This window comes from Pseudochaenichthys georgianus, chromosome 11, assembly GCF_902827115.2.
Source record: "Pseudochaenichthys georgianus chromosome 11, fPseGeo1.2, whole genome shotgun sequence".
NCBI lineage: Eukaryota > Metazoa > Chordata > Actinopteri > Perciformes > Channichthyidae > Pseudochaenichthys > Pseudochaenichthys georgianus.
The window spans coordinates 12,816,777-12,836,019 of record NC_047513.1 but is presented as its reverse complement, the minus strand read 5'-3'; the positions used below and the strand labels follow the sequence as shown (position 1 = coordinate 12,836,019).

Here is a 19,243-nt window from a genome sequence, read left to right as displayed (position 1 = left end):
TCTAGACAACAAGCCTGAGTGGTGGGAATGTTTGTGTTCCAGCTTAATGGAGTGATTGGCTGAAAAGACCACCGTTTTAACAGTGCCTGTTTGTTTTAAAAACACTTCCTCTCACGGTGCGTAAGTCGAGATAAATAAGATAAGAAAGAGGAGTTTTCTCTCTAAAGTGGCTTGAAGAGCCGCATGTATGCTGGACACTAACGTATAGCAGCTGTTTTACTGAGTGTGTGGGGAACATGTCATTATTTATATGTTGTGTTGAGTGTGTGTGAAGTCAGGTTGAGTGTGTGTGTGACCGGAATAGCTATAATGCATCCATGGCAACATCTATTCAACTCCTTCTCACCAATCTGTAGTCAGCTGTACTGGCCCTTCTCTACTGATAGTCCTGCTTTAGAAAAAAAGAGTATAAAGAGAGACCCCCCCCAATATATCATCCGTGTGTGTGTGTGTGTGTGTGTGTGTGTGTGTGTGTGTGTGTGTGTGTGTGTGTGTGTGTGTGTGTGTGTGTGTGTGTGTGTGTGTGTGTGTGTGTGTGTGTGTGTGTGTGTGTGTGTGTGTGTATGTGTGTGTGTGTGTGTTCCAGCTCTGTTTTGCAGATAAACCCAGGGCTGAATGAAGGTAGATTGGAGAAAATAATCACTTTACTTGACAGGAAATAATAGTTTTTTTTGTTAAGGACAAAGAATAGGCATCCTGTGAGAAAGCCAAGTAAATCGGAATTCTCGTTTGGTAAGGGAAGAAAGGGAAGACTTTTTTTATGATAAAAAAAAATATATAGAAACCAATGAAATCCATCACACTTTTCCATAGCTTTTCATCTTCTTAAAAGCGTGTAATCTCACAAACTATCCCAAAAATGTTATAGAGTAGCTAATACTCCAAATCAAGACGCTGAAAATACTTTTTTTGGGATGTTTGTTTTATAAATGTCTTCAAAAATAAAAATAAATACATCGTTTACGTTTTTGGCAAGCAAGTTTTCTGTGAAAGTTTTTTAGCAATACATAACACAAACTGAGAAAAGGCCTCCCTTCACTTAAGTCTTACGCATTTCAGAAATGTAAATCACATTTGAGGGTATTCTGGTGAGTGTGTTCAGTAATTCTTTTAAGTCATTGTCTGTGCATATGTGTGTGTGTCTGGAGTAATGAAAGAGAGGCCTGGCACTCTCCATAACAAAGAGTACACTCAGCTAACAACAGAGTGAAAGAGCAAAAAAGAAGAGAAAGACAGAGACGAGATGAAAAAGAACAATACGCATCTCCAGCTCTCCTCTCTCACTGCCTCTGACTTCTGGAAGAAAGGCCTTTCACCGCTGAGCCCCCTGATCAAAGAGAGCATTTGTTCAAAGCAACTTTATCTTAACCTCTGCTGCCTTCTTCTGCTCCAAACACACCCCCCCCCCCCCTCTTCTATCCCTTGCAAACCAATTCACCGGTCCACAGGTCTTTATGCATATGAGCACAATGGCCCAGAAGAAGGCAGGCCACAGATCAAATGGTGACAAAGGACACTAATGAGATAGAGGCCACACTAGCATGCATGCATGAGTGGATATGTTTTACAAATGTATGCAAGCATTCACTGATTCATTGATTATGCATACATTAGAGGGAGCAATTGAGCATGTAACAGGACACTGCGCACACACATGCATGGCCCCATGTGAGAAATGCTTAATGACTTCAGTATTCACAATGAAGCTCCAACTCCCCTCCGGCCAATTGAACATAGATTTCAAAAGACATTTATAATGAAAACACTTTCACCTGACTTGTTAAGTGAGTAAATGGTTATACGCACAAGCCATGAATCCCTCAAGATGCCAAATAAGGTCTGCAGATAATGATTTATTTCATTATAGATTGATCTAGTGATCATGGGTCCCAAAGTTAATATAATCTTACTTCCAGCACCTCTTAATCAATCAAATTACGTTTTCTTTCTTTTTTTATTTATTAATAAGCTTGAAAAGCGCCAATGGGTTGACTTTTGAGAGCCCTGAAATAGTCAGGCTAGCTGTTTCTTTTCAGTCTTTATGCTAAGCTAACCTTACCGGCTACTTCCCTTTACCATAAGGAGATGCACATTGTATCTAACCTATAACTCGCTGCAAAACAATACGCTCATTTTCCACAATATGAAACTTTTCTTTTAACCATTACAATGAGGACACATCCAACCAAGAGTATACTTTTCAGATTAGCACCAAGGTAAGTGTCCAGTGGCGCTGTTGATTTTAGACTTGCAAGTACACCGACTCTCTGTAATCTTCATGTTTCAACACTTTGAACAAAGAGTTTGGATTAGAGAGGTTCAACTGTAAACACCAAATCAGTCCATATCTGAGAGGAGGAAATGGTCTGTTTGACCTCGATAAACTTTACCGACTTAACTTGCCACAAAGAGAAACACCCAATCTAGCAAGGCAATGTGTAAACTTGATAAAGTAGACTTTTGTTTCACTTACAGAGGCTGTCTGTGCACACAGCAGCTCAGATTAACTTCCTCTCCTTATCAATGCATTAACATCTACAGGTAGTCTCTGCCTTAGGCCCTTATCGCAGAGTCTGAGCTGAACCAGACATCAGTCCACCAACAGATAAAGCAGAGCGGACGCCGGACACCAGTCAGCTGACAGATGCAGCCTCGCAGAAGTCCACAGTTTGCATGGCTGCTCGAGACTAAGGAGCAATTATTTGGAAAAATCTTGGAGAAAAAGATTCAGGGCAGGAAGCTTGTAAAATGGATCCAGTTTGAAAAATGTAATCCAACAACTTTTTGCCTCTGAATGTTGAATGAACAGTTTCAGAATCCCATCTATACAACAAAAGTATATTGATTCTTCCCTCTTTAGAAACAAAGACAAAGCCATTTGTCTCCCTTTCGTCGTCTGCATTGACTACATCTAATGTGATATGTAAGAGCCAGAGAAAATGGAAAACATAACATCTGCAGCAACTTAATATTGAATCATACATTGTAAATCGTTTTTTATAGCAGCTAACAATCAATGACATACCATTTTGTAATGAAGGGATCATTAAAAAAGCTTTCTGAAGTGTTGATAGTAAAGTTACCTTTTGCGGTTTAACATTTGTGAGGGATGTATTCCATGTTAAATCATCTAAAATAACACACTACAGAGTAAAAGATGTTGACTTATTCTTCACTATGACAACCGGTATCAAATAAAGAGCGTTTTCTGGGAAATCCACGCATCAAAGAATCTCAGTAGCTCTTCATAAATGAGGCGTAACTTTCCACTAGTCTTGCTTTAAGTGTCATTTTTCGAGCTGTACACCCCGCAGTGGGTTTAAAAAAAGAGCATACTTGAGAGTGAGGAGGCCTTGGAGCAGTGTAGCAGAGAGAGAAGCCGACAAACAACAATGTTCCTCCTGAGTAAACAGCAAACATTCTCAATGGGACAACACACTGCAATCACTGTATCTGAACATCTTCTCCAGGTTAAAACAACAACACACACCATGTGCCAGGCTTCTTGGGCAACGTTCATAATTTACACTGAAGCTCTCTTCAAAAGCAGCACATTCATTTCAATGACGCCACTGCCTGAGCGCTTGCCACAATGAAATTCAATCTGTCACCCTTTAAAGCGCTGTGCTGGCAATATAAACCAGTAAATCACCATATTCCAACAGCCATATTTACGGGGAAATGTGCCACAATGACATATACGATGATTTGGCCTTGTGATAACTTTCCCTATTCTTGCTGATCATTCAGACTCATGGTTATCATAATCATATTGGAAATTCTGACCATATTAATCGTGTCATCAGTTCCCTGAAACATCCGACATTGTCTAACCTTCTTGCTTCGGTTTTTTTTTTCATACGCATCACCGATCTTTTTAACCTTGAGCACAAGTTGAATATGTGTTATTTAACATCATCAAAGCATATTCTAGAGACCAAAGAGCACTTGACCCCTAGAATGTATTTGAAATGTGAAATCTAGTTACACACGGCCTTGTTTGAGCTTTCTAGTACTTTTCATCATTAGGGTGATTATCTAGTCAATTCTTCCATGCAGATTCACACTCAAGTCACACACATACAGTCATTTTGACACCCTAACAAGCAGGTCCTACATAGTCTGACTAAGCTCAGTGAGAGGGACAGACACAGAGAGAGAAAGTGAGCAAGAAGGAGGGCGAGCTGCCATAATGAGCAAGTAGCCAGCCATGTATGCCCCTCTATTAGCTGGGAGAAGAGCTGCTGTTACTGGCATGTCTGCCTTCTAATGAACTAATAAGCCAGGGGGGGGGGGAGAGAGACACTGTCTCTCTGTCTGACTCTCTGCTGGACATGCATCCTCGGAGAAGAGCTGCGGACCTAGACTGAACAAAACATAGATGGCAGAGAAGGATTGACTAAGAAGAGGAGAGTGTGAGATAAAGGAAAGAGTGGGGGTGGGCAAATAGTGCGAGAGGATGTAAAAGAGAGAGGAGGGGAGGGGGGAAATAACCCACCGCTGCAGACAATCCCGTGGCCTGGGGGTTGCTCTGCTAAAAGCCTGTCAAAATCTCAATGTCCGTGCCTAGCAGGGCTTGAAAGGCACTGTGTACAGTCAGTGCGAGTGTATGTGTGTCGGTGTAGTGTTTGCATCCTTTCTAAAAGAAGATGGATGGAGGTGACGAGGGGATACGTTTGGAGGGAAATGGAGTCATCTGAACTAACCCTGGGATCCTGACTTCCTGCTGTTGACACTCCGCTCTCACTTCTAACACAACAAATATTAGCTCAACTCCCAAGTCACACCGAGGGGGAATGGTGTTCCTCAAAGGAGTGAAGACGCACATGAACATCTGCGTGGCCATGAAAGCACCCGCGGGATTCATCATGTGTGTGCCAACCAACACACACACACCAACCGTTATCCAGACCTCACATCTTAAGGTGTGAGATGAATACACATCATAACAGCGACTTCAGAGAGAGGAAAAGGGGAAAATAAATGCACGGCAGACAGACTGATCCTCCATCGTCGGTCTGCCGTCGTCTACGGTTCTTAACCATTTCCTTAACCTGTTCAGCCCTGAGCCTGTTTTTCAGGTCTCAGGCTCGAAAATGGCATTCCCAGAACAAATGACTATATCTTCCCTTCTAAAAGGGGTAAATTAATAATCTTTTTTCTCAAAGCAATGATAAACCTGTGAATTGGATGTAGACAAGTCAGAATCAATATAGAATTTTAAATAAGTAAGTAAATTCAGATTGAACATAGTAAAAAAAATGTAAATTATACTGTCCGTCCAAAAAAAACAACATTACTTGTAGTGAAAACCACCCTTGAATGATGGGATCGGAGACTAAAAAGCTTTAGGAATCCAAACTATAATAAGTACCCTGTATCACGACTGATGAAAACAAAACAAGTGACATTTTACCTTTTTATAGAGGTTTAGCACAACAAAAAAACACTTCTGGGTAGGGCTGCTCGATTATGGCAAACATCAAAATCTCGATTATTTGGGTCAATAATTGATATCACGATTATTAAAAACGATTATCCATTTACATTGAAAACATCCATTTATTGAAAAAAATATGTTTTTAACAGTTGATTACCCTGAACTTTAAAGGTCCCATGTCATGCTCCGGTTATTACCCGTCCCCTTGTGTGTTATGAAGGTTTTTATGCATGTAAACCAGGGATCACCAACTACATTTGTCCAAGGGCCGAAATGTAACCAATAGACACTATCGCGGGCCAGCGATTTTTATATAGCCCAGAATTTTATATATAGTATTCAGATTACTTTTGGAATACTTTCTTTTTCCATAACAGATGGGTATGTTTTGGTGAACAGGAGACACTTATGTTACTGTTTTCATGGCTTATCAAGAACTCAAACACAACATCTTGGTGTCATTCTGGACAGCTCTCTCATCTGCACCCCACATAAAAAACATCACCCGGACTGCATTCTTTGTACTGTCTTAAAACCTTTCCTTGGAATATGTTATGAATTGTAAGGTGTCCTTGGGTGCTTTGAAAGGCGCCCCTGAATAGAATGAATTATCATTATTATTTATTATCTGAAACGATGTAATAACTTTTAAAACTTTTTTCAGTCACTTGCCCCATGCATTCAGCAGCAGCAGGCCATTCACTTTGATTTCATCCCGTTATGAAATGTCATAATTTCGACAATAAAGAAATGATACATAAACGTTATCTTGCACATTTTATCTAACCATCTCCGTTTCTAACTTTCAATATATTTTAAAAGAGATCTCTCTCTCATCTGCGTGCGGGGGCGGGGCCTCACAGACACGCTGCATCTCTCTCTCGCTCACAGACATGCTGCAGCGCTGTGCAGTGTGCACAGTTCTGCCGGTAATGAATATTACATTTTGTGAGGAAACTTTTCCACCAATAATTCCAATAAGTATTCCAAAATGTATTCACTTCAGGTTTACGAAAGTAACTGTAATCAGATTACTCGTTTTTCAAATGTAACGCCAGCTGAATACAGTTAGCCTACTTTTGTATTCTGATTACGTAACGCCGTTATGTATTCCGTTACAACCCAACCCTGCTTCTAGGCTACTGTCCCGCAGCTCCAGCCTCTCTGTTGGACTCTGTCGCAGCTGGGCTACTGCTGTGGTGCAGAGCGCATTAACCAGACTCTTCACAACGAAGGATCACTTCTTCTTCAGGGGAGGGAAGGTTTCGCAGTACGCAGTCTCTATTGTCCCGGAGCTGCTGCCTCTCTGTTGGACTCCGGTACTGCACCTTACTCACGAGACGTTGTAAACAAAGAAATGGGTGGGGGGTGAACGCAGTAACCACTCCGCCAACGCCACAGTCACCCCCGTCGTGCGGGCCGGATGAGAATGTCTGGCGGGCCGGATGTGGCCCGCGGGCCGCCAGTTGGTGGTCACTGATGTAAACGGTGTGCAGAGTCAAAACCCTCAAAGTACACCATGGAGGGAGTAAAACTCTAAAACAGAAAATATCTCCCCAAAACGCCTCGTTGGAGATACGTCATTGTCCATTTGATTCTTCCGGGTACATCATGATGTTATGTGGTCCCCGGAACGAAATGGACCAATCCGTGGAGCCGTTACGTTACGTCCGCGCAGCCGTTACGTTAAGCCCCCGCTGATTGGTCCAAATTGACCAATCCATGGACTTCCTCACACACTCAGTGCACGCAGCTCTGCTGATCTCTCCTCCCTGGCTGCAGGCTGATAATAGACGAGTTGGGATCGCGGCGAAATTCTCTCTGCAGACCCATTCTCACAGCGTTTATCAACCTTTTTCTTACTCAATATCAAGCCACACTTATTGTTTTTACTTCGGCTGTGACTTTGTGTGTGCTCAGGGTGAGTTTGGCTGTGTTTCGCTGTGTTTCGGAGCACACTGGGCTCACAGGGAGGGGGGGGGCAAGAGCTGCAGCGAGCCGTTTAGTGGAGAGAGTGAATACACATACTTTACAGAGATGCATATGCGAAACCAATGTGAGTTTGGAAAATTGCACAGTATACATCTATTCTAGTCGACCTCAACAATGGAATTATGATCAGTGGAAATGGCCATGACATGTGACCTTTAAGTATAATTCAACTGAAAAACCAATACAATTTTTAAAAAAATGTTTAAATAAAAATTATTTTAAATAAATAATCGTTTTATTTCGATTATGTTGTTTTCATAATCATTGCAAGCCAAAATCGTAATTGCGATTAAAATACGATTAATTGAGCAGCCCTCCTTCTGGGGTCCCTTGGGTGGATTTGAAATATATATGGTCCCCCCTCGGTCGATTTTGAAGATTGACACCTCTTTTCAACCGTTAGAGCAAATAGAATCGAGAGGGACGTTCCTAAAATCCACCTATACATTACCATTGAGGAGTGAGAGTGATGCGCACGCAGTTTGCCCAAACCGAAAGTGTTACGCTCTGAAAACTAGGTTATAGCCATAAATATGAAGATGGATTTTATCAGTACACAACTTTTGATCAGAAAAACAGCAAAGGTAAGACATATTTGCAGTTTTGGCTCCGTAAGGCTACGTTGTGTGTTGTCTGGGTTTGCCTTCTCTGCCCTGAGTTTTGATCACACAGTGATGATACTTGTGTATCATTATTGTGTATGTATTATCTTTTCAATTTACACACGGCATCTATTGCACGTCTGTCCGTCCTGGGAGAGGGATCCCTCCTCTGTTGCTCTCCCTGAGGTTTCTCCCATTTTTCCCTTTAAACTGGGTTTTCTTTGGAAGTTTTTCCTTGTACGATGTGAGGGTCTAAGGACAGAGGGTGTCGTATTGTCATACTGATATTCTGTACACACTGTGAAGACCACTGAGACAAATGTAACATTTGTGATATTGGGCTATATAAATAAACATTGATTGATTGATACTTATACCCCTATAATCTGTGGAATCTCAGCTTTACTCTGATATCCGTTTGTGCAGATCTGATAAGTAATAAAGTATTTATACCGTGAGTTCTGTGCTAAGTGGGCATGGGGGTCAACTGGTTAAGCCTCACTCAGAAGTGCATTCAGTTTAGATAGAACCACAACAGATAAATATAAAACCACCCGTCTCTGTTTTTTAAGCATAGTGACTCACTGTTTAAGTCATTGTGCTTCACTACCACCCCTGCTTTATATTTAAAAGTGAAAAATATACAGTAAATGCACATTAGCCTTTTTAATTGCAAACATGCCACCTCTCGTATTAATTGTATTCAAACACGCTTCTACTTCACTAATTGATGCGATTAGTCAAAACAACACTGCAGTTTTATAATTGATTTATCTTTTGACTCATTTATCAGGCAACATTTATGGTTAACTTTCTCACAATAAGTTCAAGAAAGTGAGACAATTGCTACTGATCTCATATCTGTACGCTAAGTATTAAGCTACAGGACTGTTAGCTTAGCTTAGAACGGAGACTAAAAGCAAGGGGGAAACAGCTTTGTTACTTGTTCAATCAAAATGTAAAAGCGACAAGTTTGAAGAAGGGTTATATGTCAACTTCTCACAGTTTTGTTTTGCTTGGATATGTAAAACAATAAGGTTTGAAACGAGTTTTCAGAAAAATATAGCTGTTTGAAACTGTTACATAAACTTAATAACTTGATAATATACACAAATCCTTTAGTTTTTCCGGTTTTACTATCATTTATAATTGCATGCTAGATATTATTTAGCCTCTATATTTGTTTTCACTTTGCCAAATTCAAGGTTCTTGAAATACATACTGTGGAAGCATAAGACTGGATTGTCTGCTTTGTTCTGTCTTGTGGAATAAATCAGTTCTCATTATCACAATCAGGTACATCTGCATATATAAGAGAACTCAATATGTGAAGGGGAGGGTGTGTGTGTATGTTTGTGTATGTTTGTGTGTGTGTGAGAGAGAAAGAGCTTGTTAATCCCTAATTAACAAAGTAAAGGTGGCAGATTGGCCTGCTGTCGTTTTCATTTCATTTCATTTCAAACCTTTATTTAACCAGATTGGTCCCATTGAGATCATAGATCTCTTTTTCAAGGGAGACCTGCAGCATATAGGTTCCACATGAAACAATAAAGGACATTATACATTATATTTACAGGATACATAGTTATAGACATTTACAAGTGCCCATTGTATCAGCAAGCATTTCATTTAGCCTAGCTTAGCGTTCACTGTATCTGTTCTACTTGGCCTTCCACAGATCTTGACCTGGACTTTATCACTGCACCACAGACAGGACACTTAACAACTGCAGAGAAGAGGAGGGGATATTGGCTGTCACAGGCATTCAAGAAAAGGGACAGAAGCGGTAGAGTTTTTCTAAAGTGGTGAACTGGAGTTGCCAAGTGGGCCGGGCTGCTTGACCAGAAAGTATTTGTCCTCACTCTGAATTTCCTTTTTTTATTTCTTGTTGGGATATCTTATTCCCAAGCATAGAAACACAGGATAATAAAAACAAAATGAATTGTGTTATTGTAACATAGTTAACGCAGAATCAGAAAATACATTCATTTAAAATGTATTCAACACTGATGAAACTACAGATTACGATTGGTAGACACATCATAATACATTCAAAAGTTTATATCAGTTACATTTCGCGTTTATTCGCATCACTGCCCAATACTCCAAAAATACAACTTATTGAGCTGGGAATTAAACATGCACATGCTTGCCTTTTTGACAAGATCGTCAACGGCCTTACCTCACCTCCTCTTAGACAGTTTATTAACATACAACTGCAACTAGTATAACAAGAGGTGGAGACTGCATTATTCCACTCAGAAAAAGTTCTTTCACTCAGTCTTCATTTTCTGTTAAAGCTGCTCAGCAATGGAACTCAATCCCATCTCCAATCAGAGACCAGACTACATTCAGTTAATTTCAATCCAAACTCAAAACCTGGTTAGTGAGGAATCAGCTCTGCCAACACTGACACAATCCTCTGCTCCTTACAACCCACTGCCTGTGTTTTAACATGTTCTTTTGTTCTGTTTTATTTGTTTTATTGTTCTGTATTTTGTTTTTTATTTAAGTATTCCAGTAATGTATGTTGCTTGTTTTAAATTGATTGTATTTACTTGTTTGAAATGAAATGTGTTTTAGGTTGACTTGTAAAAACTGTCCAGGGACTACAGACTAACTGTGGCACATTTACAGCATTGTTCATGAATGTGCACTGTCCCTGTTAAATACATGAATACAAAAAACATGGCTTATGTAGTGAATGTTGAGGTGGTCAGCTTTGTTACAAATTGCCCTGACAGTGTTCAGATGTCCTGTGGCTCCCTTCTTCCACTGAGGCTCATTAGTGTGACATTTACAAAGTATATACCCAACTAACGAGAACAAACTCATGAAAGGATATGTAATAATAACAATTGATGGACATAATACACTCCCAATGTCATTGAATTGATGTTTGGAGAAGTGGAGAGCAGTGACTGGAAAAGACAAGTCCGGGAGAGTTTGGTGGCAAAGTAGGGCGACACATTGGCTCCCCTGGATTCATGCAGGATCACCCATCAACAGAGCAGACAGCTGCTGCCATCGGGGAAGAAGTATGAAAAGCAGCTGGAAACATGATGGTGTTGTCATTAGAGACAGTGGAAATAAATCAGGATAGGAAGACATTCAAACATTAACTTTGTGCCGGAACACCTGCTGATGGCTCTTAAAGCTGGAGGGCGGCATGATAGAGAGAAAGAAAGTTCTCTGAGGCTGCAGCCACACGAGGACGAAAACGGGCGTTTGCGTTACTGTTTAGTGTCATATAGACCGTTCGGCCACACGAGGACGACCGAATACGGCACTAAACGACTGAGGAAACGATAACGGGTCCCAAGGTGGATAGAACGGCATACGCAACGCTCTGGGGGGTCCAACGGCTCCGTGTGTACGCCCTATACGGTCATTTTCTGATAATGATGAGGCAATAGCCCCGCCTCTCCCCACCTCTGCTGCTCACCCCCGCGTCAAAGTAAACGGCACACTGAATTCAGATTATTTATCTTTCTCTCGATATGGACCTAAACGCGAGTGAAATCTAATCTGACAGGACTGAGACACGCAGCTCTGCTCACCTGCAGCTCCTCCCGCTGCAGCAAAACACACACTTCAAGTCAGATCATCACCCTTAGCTATTTTAATTACCTCTCAAACTCCCTAAACTAGTTATAAATATGTTTATTTGTACTGTCGGCCGGGTCACTCATTACTAGATCAGCTGCTGCATGAGACAGACACTGACGCTGTCCGAAGAGAGGGAGGAAAAAGAGAGGCTCCGTGTATTTTATTATTATATCATATAGAGTCGTTATTCATTTGTTTTAAAGCTCAATAAATAACAAAGAAGACTTTTATAATTTTGTCCGGAAGATTTAAACTTTAATACACATTGACTGGCGAAAAACTCTGCCCGGTTCCCTCGGCCCCCACCGCGGAGAATAAACAGAAGGGCAACCATGACAACCATGCTTCTTCGCTGCTTTTGTGGAGGAAGTTACAGCGCCACGTACAGGCTCGGCACATGTACTGCAGCTTCTCCGGCGGTTGGAGCTAAACGGAGCGGTCTCGTGTGGGCAGACACTATCCGGATAACTATTGCGTGTGGACGGAAGCTTGTTTGCGATTGCGTTTGCGTTAATCCTATGCGTTTAGCCGTTTTCGTCCTCGTGTGGCCGCAGCCTGAGTCATGCATGTGGGGGGTGAGGATTGTTTGGAAAATGTAAATAGCAGCAGAGCAGGCCGTAACAACCACCATGGAGAGGATGTCCAAACTGTAACTCTAACAGGCCAGAAAAAAGTATGTTTATGTGTGTGTCTGCCTCTGTGCTCTTTGAACCCACTCTAACTTTGATTGCCCTCCCAGGGATCATACTAAGGAACTAATTGATAGTCTTTGAGCCGTGGGCTAAGGAGAGGGGGAGTTCCTGCAGGAAGTCAACACAAATCAAACTCTCTCTCTGAGCCCTTAAGGTCTGGAGCTGCTCCAGCCGAGTTGTGGCGGGTAACAATTGCTGTGTGCAGAAGTGTGTGTGTGTGTGTGTGTGTGTGTGTGTGTGTGTGTGTGTGTGTGTGTGTGTGTGTGTGTGTGTGTGTGTGTGTGTGTGTGTGTGTGTGTGTGTGTGTGTGTGTGTGTGTGTGTGTGTGTGTGTGTGTGTGTGTGTGTGTGTGTGTGTGTGTGTGTGGGTGGGTGGGACGGAGACAGACAGAGTTGGAGAGGAAGTGCAAAAGAGAGAGCCCAACTGAGACAAAGAGTGTGGTGCTGTCATCTGGAGTGGAGATTTACGGTTTGCACACCTATAGGCTGTTATGCTATACAAAGCATGACAGTAGTCGACCTACCTCACTTGTTAACTTATAAATAGCTTGCTTCCATTTCCAAAAACTTGAAAAAACATTGCATAAAGTCAACACAAAACAGCTTTACATACATTTGCAACAAGATGGTGAGTTCCTTTTTTTCAGAGGATCAACACTATACAATTACTTGGGAATGGGAATTTCATCCCGCCTCCCCCTGACTCTTTCCGTTTTCTCCCTGCGCCTAAAGGATTAGATTATGTTGCCTCTGTAGGTGACCCCCCTGCTCCCCCCAGCTGAGCTTGTGGGTGTATTCGGCTCAGATTCATATCGTCTCCTATTCCAAAACAAACGGCCGTCTGACATAGGAAGGCATACGCCACATTCCACAGGGCTCAAGCCCCACCATAAGGGGCCTGGCAGGAGCCGGAGGGGTTTCCAGTTCAAACTTCCAGGGGTTCCACACGAACCTTTGGTGTGTGCAATTTATGGCCCTTCTAAATCTGAAGGTGGATCACTGTTAGACATGTAAATGATTTATGGGTAGTTTTCTAAATGCGTCTTATTGTTAGAAAATCCCGTCTATTTCAAACACATCAATGAACCACCAGACCATCCTGCTGCCGTAAATACTCTTAGGCACATCAAATGTGTATTTATCCGCAGCTTAAAATAGTCCCAAGGAAAACCACTGTTTACTACTGCTGGGAACTACAGAGCTGGGTTGTTTAGGGGAAGGCATTTCAAAATACATATATGATGAAGTATATATTCTTGGCCAGTTTTAATGGGCTTGGGGTTCAGAACCACAGACGAGGGGAAGACAGAGAATATTGAGAGACGTATTTAGCTATGTTTTTAGAGGATGTCTTGGCGATAACGAGGACTTCCTGTAGGAATCCTAATAATATAATGCTTTTCAAGATACGTCTTTACATGGGTGAAAGAAGACACGATGAGTTATCCATTTGTTCTTCTCACACTGGCCTGCACACTATTAATAAAAGGATGGGAGCAGTCTTGAATGGTTACATTAGCTCAAGTTTATGTCCTCATAAAGATTAAGTAAACGGTCTGCAGGACAATTAAATACAGCATACAACTGCAGCAGATCAAACGGGCGTGTGGGCTCGCTGGCTCAGCCTTTCACTGTGCAGCTAATACACTGACTTTCAGAAATATATGACAGATCATCTACTTTCTCAATGTCAGAGCATTTTCTGCCCAGAGAAGTGCATCGAGAACACGAACGGCTGGTTGTTACAAGGACTTTTTGTTGATGGACAGACGTAGAATCCACATCATTATTTTGCCATGTTAGATTTGTGACTCTCGGCGTGACAAGGCCGACTACTATTTTAGGTTTCTCAACAACTATCGGATGGATGATCACACAATGTGACACCAGTGCTCTGCTCAATGCTCCAACCTGAGCATTGTGTAAGTTTATGACCAAAGTCCTTCTAATTTGCAAACAGTGTCATTTCAACTACATATTATACTTGTGGGCATGTTAACATTTAGCTCAGAGCGTTGCTGTGTCTAAGAATGGCCTCAGATTTATACTTTAGCTCCTTAGTTTTTCTTGATACTTTCTAGATTTCATTGTTTTTACTTTAGCTAAGAAGTAACTTAGTAGAGCCTAAGAGGTGCTATCCGACTCAGCTCTAGTTGTATATTGCTCTAACTCCTAGCATGTTAACAGTGCATGGGTAGATCTGTAACCCTGCCTACCATAGCGTGCTGCTTTTGAACTAGCACCACATGCTCCATTGTTTTTCCCCTTCCCATAGGCCAGATAGACACAACATGGAGTGTCTATGATTTCCTCCCATGCAGTATTGCTTCCCAACAGGATGAAAGTCAATTTCGTGGGTTCCAAGAAAAGCAAATGCATGCTGACAGACCACTGACGGTGCCAGAGGGAACAATGGTGCTCGCCTCACTCTCGCCCCAACCTATCTAGCTGTGTTTAGAAGCTAATGGAACAATGGAGAATGTTCAATTGAGTGAAATAACTGTGTAACATTCTGATCTCGTAGCAGCGTTGTGTTCTTCTCAGTAGGTCTCACATGCTGCAAGACATTATAGCTGATTTACTCCATCAAAGACCACAGCATATTTCAGCACTCTAATTAAAGGCTGTCTGATTCCGTCAAGAGGCTCTCCGGAGGCCCTGATCAGATTGAATGTAAAGTTAATGTAAACCTTCTCACTGTGAAGTTTCTCCTTGAGCGCTGCCAGGACTCATAAAGAGGGGAACAATGTGGAGCTCATGTGGCTTCAACATGGCCCTATTTAAAGAATACCTCAGTGCTGTGGTATCCAGCCTCATGGACCGTAACTGGCTTTCTTTCTGCGTTAAGCACCAGAAGGAACTCTGAAGATTCCCAGGCCTAGTGGGCTCTGCTGCGGATCACTCCCTCTTCCCCTTCCCCTGCTTGCCCTGTCCAGCGATCGGGAGCAAGGGACATTCCTCAGCACCGTTAAACTACCTCTGATACACTCGGGAAAGCCTAGATTCTTTGTCAGCTGTGAAACTCTAGACACTGGGAAATGGGCTTCACCTTCTAGTCATCTCTGAGGCTGAGGAGGGGGGAAACAGGAAGATTTGGTGCGGCACGGTAGCTTTCTTCCCTCCAGACAGGGCAGAAATGTGAAGCTTAAGAGAAAAGCTTGAGCTGAGCAGTGTAGAGAAGAGCACACGCCGAAAGGAGAGGGAGAGATTTAAGTGTGTTATATAAAACAGGTTTCATATTCAGTATCTCAAAGACTTCAATAACCCGAAAGCACTAAGGCGCAGCATGGGAACAATCTGGAGGTTCTCCATTTAGCTGGAAGTGATAGCGCAGCCCACATCATGAATACCATATATCAGAGGCTCAAACCACTCGCAGGGACTCAAAATGGAGTCGAGTCACACAACTGGCAGCAGCTGTATAAATAACAAGAGCTGATAAACAGAAAGGAGTTTTCCTTTTTAACCGTCTGCTGGAGGAAGAGAAGATCCCTTACGATCCCCAACTGACCAATCACCTGTTGAATCTTAAATGTCGATTCCTCTATTGAACACTAGGTGTAAGTGTATTTACATCTTGAAAACTCTTTAACAACAAATCATGTTGTTATTTCTTAATTGATGCCTCTTTAAACCTGAATTAACTGGTTTCTTTGGCCCAAATAATAAAAAATATTGTGTAACAATTCATTAAAAGAAAGAAAAAAACAGTAAGTGCTCACATTTGAGAAGTCTGAACCTGATCATATCTGGCTTTTTCATCAAATAAGTGTCAAATTATTTGTGTATATCAATTAAATCAATTAGTCAACTAATTGGATGAGCTCTAATTTAGTTAACTTTCATTTACAAATGTCTAAGTTAAAAATGTTTTCATGAAAAATGACCAAATCCGAAAATATTGCTCAATTATTTTGTGTAAACTATATTTTATGGCCTTTAAATTAGGTTTACAAGGACTTTGAGAGCCCAAAGGTAGATAGATGAGGAAAAAGAGAGCCAACAACAAAAGGAGTGGACATATAAAAGCCTTAAAGGAATGGTATGCTCATGACACTCATTTTTAAATAATTATCATCCGATAAAACAGACCAGTTTTAGTTTTAATCCGATGACATTATCAGTGATTTTAAACTGATTATATACCGAAATAACATCAACACTGTGGGCGCTGCCATTTTCCGGACGTGACGTAAACCATGCGTTTGGTTTTCGAAGACACGTTGATCTCCATGTTATTTACTGTAGTTTCTCTCTTCAAATATGCCTCACTGTATCGCGAAATGTTGCCACAATTCTGATAGGAACAATCCACGGAATGCTCGGTTCCATCTGTTGCCAAAAGGTAAGCGTAAGAAGTACATTCGGAGGCAGTGGCTAGCGAAATGTGGCCGGCCCGAACCGAAAGATTCACAGGCTCATGTATGCAGCGAACATTTCAAATTTCCGGACGACTACTCTGAGAGTATGATAAAACATAACATGGGATTTATGGAACAACCATTACTTAATGGAGATGCAGTACCATCGGTCTTTCTGGTGTCATCACCGACCAGGACACCAGTTCGGCCAGTTGAGAAATCGCCCTCTGCAAGTGTGAAGCGACGGAGGAGCAGAAGTAGTGCTCGGAGTAAGAATAAGGTATGTTATAGCGCATTTCCATTGCAGCGGCTCGCCCCGTTTTAACGTCCCTTAGCGTCCAGGCCAGGCCAGTTTTTGGTGGCCTTTCCATATAGCGTAGGACCGGCTAGTGTGTATTTTCCCCCAGTTTTTTCTGGCCCCATAAAATCGTGATTCTATGGCCAGGGACAACGAAGCTGAGTATGCTAAACTAGAGAGGGAATCGCTAGCAAGGGTGGTACTACATGCATACATATAGTATCTTATATCATCTTCCTATTATACACACATGCATTTCCAAACATTTGGACTACCTATGTTGCAAATGTATTATCTTTTCAATTTACACACGGCATCTATTGCACGTCTGTCCGTCCTGGGAGAGGGATCCCTCCTCTGTTGCTCTCCCTGAGGTTTCTCCCATGTTCCCTTTAAACTGTGGGTTTTCTTCGGAAGTTTTTCCTTGTACGATGTGAGGGTCTAAGGACAGAGGGTGTCGTATTGTCATACTGATATGTATGGCTGAATTCCCCCATCCAATCTCTTCACATTGGTCAAAACTTCTTCCTCTGCTGACGAGTCCGAACTCAAATACTCCGCCGTGTTTCCGTGTGTTGACAAAGTGAACGCATGGATGACGTCACGACCATCACGTGACTACTGAAAATGGCAAAAATGGTGGCGGCCAGACGGAATATACAGGTTTTGATAAAAAAGAGCTATAAAATCATTATTTACCGGGGAATATCGCTGATTTCTTCAGGGTATGGTTTAAACATAATGTTTCACTAAATACTGAAGTTTTGATTAATTATCTAATGAGTGGACCATTCCTTTAAGTAAGGCCATTACAGCCGATAAACAGCAACAGAATTGTCATCGACATCATTACTTTCCTCCTTTAATTAAAAGCCACCTTTGGCTCCCATGACAACCTTTAGCTGCACTAAAAAGCTCCTCTATTTATTTCCCTCTCGTGGCCGACAAATGACAAAGCCCGCAGTGCCCACTTAACCTGGGGAGAACATTAGCATTGTGACAAAAGCTTGTTCTGTCAAAAAGGTCTCGGTGACCCGTCGCCACTTTGAATAAAACATGAAACTAAGCGGGCATATGGCCCTTCATTGGTGCCGCATTTATATTTTTCTCTAGCCCCCAGAACAGCAGATTTTCAGCCCTTCACCTGAATCACATTAATACGCACTTAGCTTAACGGTAAGCCCACAGGTGCACATTATACAAGACCCGAGCCTTACGTCTATGCGAGAACAGGAAATTAATAGTTATGCTGCTAACTTAGAAAGTATTCTCCCAGGAGGTGCAGTGCATATTAAAGGAAGTAGAATAAAGAGCCTGTATAACATCCCCCGTAGCTGCCTGTACAAGACTTCTCATCTTTCAGGCCTGCGATGCACTTCTCGGCTCAGTGGGCAGGAATGTGTGCATGTACATTCGCCTCTATTTAAATGCATGAGCGACTGTCATCTACCTCTCCGCGCAAACAGGCTGCCTGCTCCCTTGATGCGAGGGGTTTGGTTGAGTAGCATGTGGCCCAGAACTGAAGCTCCGCTGTGCTCAGCTGCTGTCGGCCGCCAACAGACAGACTTCTGGTTGAAAAAGCTGGGAAAGTGGAATACTAAGAGAGGGTGCCAAGACCATCTGTAAGGGAGTGTGTGAGAGAAAACAGGTCTCTCTTTATCTCATGTCCTTGGACCGGCCTGCTAAGCGGACAGGGGGCGGATGAAAAAATCTTTCAACAATTATTTGTGGAAGCTTCACGTCAAGCTTATGGCACAGTGCACTATATATGAGTGTACACATAACTCGTTGTCAACTATTTTAATGATTAAGTAATCTTATAGCACATTCCACTCTGTTGGTCACAACAACATAGCCATTTAATGACGCAACTGGGCTCTGGGAAATATTGATGTATATGTTTGGGAGTTCATTGATGAAAATACGAAAGAAATTCACAGACAAATCCATATTAATATATTAAAATATATCAAAATGTATTAGCTGCAGCCCTTTGCTGACATCATTGGTGGATCATGTTCGCAAAGGTTAAGAGTATTTAAATAACCTTGCTGATTTTTGCTTTGGCTTGTGTAAATATTGAATGCGGAAAAACCAGGTGCATCATTTATATGCATTGGGTTTGTACAAACTAGCCACTGCACCTGCATAATATTGGGATGCTTTCTAAACAAAGTGGACTGTACATGTGCATTCCTCTACAATACATTTGAGCCACATATACAAACATTTCTCTGGGACATTCCTGAG

General features: G+C 41.9%; 1 protein-coding gene across 1 annotated transcript in view; it reads right to left on the bottom strand.

Annotated features, from left to right (window-relative positions):
- sdc2 (syndecan 2) overlaps positions 1–19,243 on the bottom strand; it is a 55,229-nt gene that overhangs the window by 10,583 nt on the left and 25,403 nt on the right. The gene's annotated exons all lie outside the window — the stretch shown is intronic.